We start from the raw sequence: 5753 nt of genomic DNA, 5'->3' as shown, positions 1-5753 counted from the left end.
AAATACAGAGAGAGAGAGCAGCGGCTAATACATGGACTTGGCCCCAACACGTCCATGACAATTGTCTGCTTCCTCGACTCTCCCATCGCTTTCTATATTCTGAACTCTCTCTCTCTCTCTCTCACAGTATGTATGTATATATATATATATACTATATAATATTCAATACAAAATTTTGCCTTAATTTATTAAATTTCAATTGCCACAGAAAATGAGAAAAGAAAGATTCTCGCAATCCAAACATGCGTCAAGTGGCTGGCACTTGGCACGTGAGTTATTTATCTTTCAATCATTTTAAGTGTTTATTAATTTAATATAAATTTTTATATCATCATTTAAACTTTTATTATTTTAATTATATTTTTGAATTTAATCTTTATATTTTTAACATTTATAACATAAACTCGTCATTATTTTGATAACACGCTTGCATATATATTTTTAGTCAATTTAATTTATATATTTTTATTTGTAAATATATATATATATAATGAGATAAAAAAATAAACGTCACACTCTATTCACGTTAACATACAGAGGTTAATTAATTAAAAAAATATAAGTTTAGATATGTAATTAAAATAATAAAAATAAAAATTAACACACAAAAAAATCAAAATATAAGAGTTGAATTAACTCAAAAATACAAGTTCAATGGTATAATTAAAATAATAAAAATTTAAATAATCACAAAAAAAAATATAATAACAAAAATATAAATTTAACATAAATCACATGTTACCTATCTATCCTTCACCAACCCCCCCAAAAAAATATATTTATTTCAAGCAAGATGAAGTGAAAACTCAATGAATTAACAAAATTTAAAATTCTTGTAAGTTAAAAATTATTATTAATGTGATCTGACAAGAATTTTAGAGTCGATCATCACTTAATTTATATGATAGTTGTATTTTTTTTTATTCTTCACAATTTCAATTTAATCCTAACAATCCTCGATTTTGAACTTATTTACGTTAATTTCTCTTTCAAAAAAAAAAGATAAGTTTTAATAATCGAATTCGATACTATGTAAATAGTCGAATTTGATCCTCTAAATAAACTTGAAGAGTTAGTTATGGATGTGGTCTTGAAGTAGAGCCTTGGCCTCCTTTCATACTTCTTGCATGAATAGACTTAGATTGAGTTTTTAAATAAACATAACACTTCAATTAAGCATCATATTATTGAACTCTCAAATTAAATCCCATCAGCATGATGTCACGTAATTAATGCATTCATATGGTACAAACCATACAAATTAAATTGTAGTACTAACCAACAATCTTTAACTTCTTTACATGTGTGGATGATCAACCTTAATCCTACCAAATTTTTCTAGGGACCACAGCAACATATATTGCTATAATACTAATAATATTTAATCCGATAAGTGTTACAGTGATTGTTGATCATTTAATATTATTTTCTTTAAAATATTAAGAAAATTACTTATTTCATATGCCTAGTTTAAATAAATAAATAATTTAAAAGGTTTATGGTAGTGTTAATGGGCCTGTTTGTTATACCTTAAAAGCTGTAATTTTTAACTTCTAGTTTCAAAAAAGTAGATATGCAGTGTTTGTTTTAATTTTTAGAATTCTAGTTTATAGCTTCTACTAACTTTTAGAAGGGGTAGAAGCTGACTTTTTCAAAACTGGGGTAACCCAGCTTCTACAACTTCTAATTAAATAGTTATATTTTTTTGACAATTTTGCCCATATTTTTAACAAAAAAATTACTCTTTTGTCCACACAATCAAGAGTCTCTCTTCTCCATCGCCATCTCCATTTTCAAATCTCTTCTTCTCACTCGCCATCTCCCTTTCTCTCTATACACTAATTAATTTTTTTATAACACTTGAAACTTATATATATACACTAATTAATTTTTAAATTATCATTCTATAACTATTAAGGGTATTATAGACAATTACAACAACATATCCAACCTTTATCCCACTATGTGGGGTCGGCTACATGAATTTTAGACTTTCATGTATTTCTATCTTTTGTCATATCTTAATTGAGATCCATACACTTTATATCAAATTTTAATGTCTCCCTCAAAGTCTTCTTAGGTCTGTCTCTACCTCTTTTTTTGATTAATTGTTCAATTTCATCAACTCTCCTCACTAGAGCATCTCTTGATCTCCTTCTCACGTGACTAAACCATCTTAGTCTAGTCTCTCCCATCTTCTCCTCTATTGGCACTACTCCTATCTTATTACGAATAACTTTATTTCTAATTTTATCTTTTCTTGTATGGCCGCACATCCATCTTAATATCCTCATCTCCGCTACACTCGTCTTTTACTCATGTTGGTATTTGATTGCCCAAATACCACAACTGTTTAACTACAACTTCTGAGAAATTGTAACAAACAAGTTTACAACTTATTCTAAATTTTAGAAATTATAATATAAGAAATTAGAAGTTATAATTTCTTTAATTAAGCTGCAACAAACGGGGCCAATATAGAAAATAATTTTAAATTTAGTGGTACTTTTGTAAAATAATCATATGTTTGATTTTTGAAACTTAAGTTTATTCCAGTAAAAACCAAAATAGTAGTTTTAAATTTGAATTGAATCAAATTAACCTACATTAATTAGTTTGTGATGATGAAATAAGGAACTGATTACCATAGTTTTGTCTCGATGAAAATATTATAGTAATTGAGCAATAAAGAGTAATAAATGTTTAGAATTGCTTAGTTTATTTGTGAGGGTTTCATGTCGTTGTATAGGTCCCTTTGAGTTTCTTGGTTTACTTATTGAGGTTTTAAGGGAATTGAGATATCCGATCCTATATTTCTAAACTTGATGATTGTGAGAAAACTCTTTGTTAGAAAGAGATAAAATGGAGATTATTATTCGGAGTATGAGATGAGTCAATTAGAGATAGTTTTTGATTACTTCTCATTCGATAAGAGATAAACCAAATGACCTCCAATTTTTTTAGAGATGTGATGAATTGATGGTTATCTCGTTGTTAAGTGAGAGGAGAATGATACGTTTTCTCCTAATTTGATTTAAAACAAAAGTTAAATAACATTAATTGTAGAAAAAAAATCAATTATTAATTTTATTTTAGTGATGGGTAAATAAATAATTTCCATCTCATGCAAAGCACAATGAGAGGTGAAGGTGGAACGTCCTCAAGCATCGTCCATTAGTTTATGGGAGAAATGTTACTTATACAAAATGGTCAACAAATAGGTTGACAAACATAATTTAATGACAAAAATACTTCTTACCCAATTACAAATTCACCACCTATGCTTTTGGCTGTCTCCTCTCTTTTCTCTCTCCCCTTCCCATGGTCACTTCTAGCAAGTGTTCTCTTGCCGTCTTGCACCACCTTGCGTGCCTGGCCAATACATTCTTGTCGCTGCTATTGCCTTATCGTTGCATCCTTGCTACTTGGCCACTACAGTCTCATGCTGATTGAGCTTCATTGCGGATGAAGATAAGCGATGATCCCAGATGCAAATGAAGCCCGATTGGATCTCATTGTCAATGAAGCCTAATCGAGTCTCTTCTCGAGCGCAGATGAAGCTTGATCGGACCTCATTGCTGATGAAACCCGATCAGGCCTCATCCACCGTAGACAAGGGAGAGAAAATAGGAAGGAGACAACAAATGGGTGAGATTTTTTCATTATTTTATGCATGTGGATAAGATTGTATATAAACCTATATGTATATGTATCATGATCGTAGTGTACGAATGAAATTGGGGGTTGGAAAGTGGGCCCCATCATGTTGTGTTCTTTCCATGAATGGCTTCCAAATCAGTCGCATTTCCCATGAGTTCTGATGCCACGCCCGTGTCCTCAAAATTGATTTGACGCCTTCCAATTCATATGCCGAACTAATTAACGTATAATTCATAATATAAATAAAAATAAAAATAAATATACTCCGTCTAAACCGGACAAAGTACTTGAAAATAAACTAATTAAAAACTATTTACTGTTACATATATTCATGATTTAGAAATATAGAGAAACCTATTTCGTGTATAATATTATAATAATAATTTTATTAAATTAAATACTTACTCGTCCCATAAATATTCAAATGAACCGTAATTCAAGTCCTCTTGAGAATAGTTTTTTTTTTTTTTACCTTTTATAATTTGATGATACCCCGATAATACAATTTATAAGTTTGATATGGTAAGAGATTATAATGTTACAGAAAAATATTTTAATATAAGATTTCAGTGCATAGCCACCTGAAATCTCTCCCTTTTAATAATACATATAGATATAGATTTGGAGCATCCATAAACATTTATTGCAAACATTTAGTTAGATAATTATATATTAAAAATGGAATTACTATGAGCGTAATATTTTATTAACAAAAATTCTATGGACTATCACTTTTCTACTTTGTTTATATAATAATAATAATAATAATATATAATCACTAAAGTTGGCTAGAACTCTCCCAAACCTTCCTTCCATTAATGCCAAGGGGTGCAACTTGGCCATGCTGCAACCACTTAATAAACAACAATTTGGTACCCAGGAAAAAGAAAACAAAAACCACTAGAATTGTGACATGTCTGAGAGTGTTGGGGTACGCACATAAAGCACTTTTGAAGGGATGGGAGCATTTTTCATACTTCTTGTTTAAATATAATAATAAAATTTATAATTAAAAATTATCTTCAAATTTACAAGATAAAAGATGGTAAGAGAATGTAAGATGTCTTTTACGACTGTAATTATTAAGTCAGTTTAATTGAAACTCAAGAGAGTATGTAATAAGTTTTTATAAAAAAAAATTGGTATATATAGATAAGTGAATTTTTTATTTATTTATTGAGGATTAAATAACAGGTGACAGACTCTCTACATTTTTTAAAATTAAAATTGTCAATATTCATTTTTTTCATTTAAGATGAAGACTTCAATAAGTTGGTATATTTTAACCGAAATCACATTCAAAAGAGTATTTGAGAGACTTATCACACTCTCCTTTATGTCTGGATAAGAATTATTGAAAGAATCTTTGAGAGACCTAAAGGAGAAAGTCTCTCGATTTTTCATGATTTTTTCTTTTATCCTTTAATCTTTTTTAAAATCTTAAATGACTAAAAACACATAAAAAAATATGATTATATATAAAGATGTATAAATAAATCATACATAAATTTTATTATTAAATACAAAATATATTTTAAACAACTCTGTAATTTGTGATTATAGAATATATAATTTAACAAATCTATTTTATAGAAATATTTATAAGTAATATGAAAATAAATAAATTCATTAGAATATATTTTTTATATACCCAAATATAATGTAAGGAAGAGCATAGATGAGTTGTTATTGGGACATATAAGATATTAAAATTTATTCTAGTTATTATAAAGTGACAAAACTGAAATATATATAAAAAAAAAAAATGAAGTGCATTGTGTTCTCTCATCAACCTCACCCCATCTTGGGTTGATGAGCTAGAAGAATAAAATTTTATTAAACACAAAATTTTGGTGTTTGAGAAGCAAACTAACCCCATCTTGCTCTCAAAGGCAGTGCCAAACGAGATCTAAGATAGTTCAAACATGCAAGTAGAAGATTAATATAAAATTTATGAGACAAGTGAATAAAATAGAAGAAAATTGTAACAAAAAAGGAAGAAAAACCCAAAAAACATGATGGAGAAGTCTTAAATATGACATATCGATATTAGACATAATTACTTTAATATAATCATGAATGATTAAAAATTT

The sequence above is a fragment of the Diospyros lotus genome, chromosome 8 (assembly GCF_014633365.1).
Source record: "Diospyros lotus cultivar Yz01 chromosome 8, ASM1463336v1, whole genome shotgun sequence".
NCBI classification, from domain to species: domain Eukaryota; kingdom Viridiplantae; phylum Streptophyta; class Magnoliopsida; order Ericales; family Ebenaceae; genus Diospyros; species Diospyros lotus.
This window is presented reverse-complemented; position numbering follows the sequence as displayed.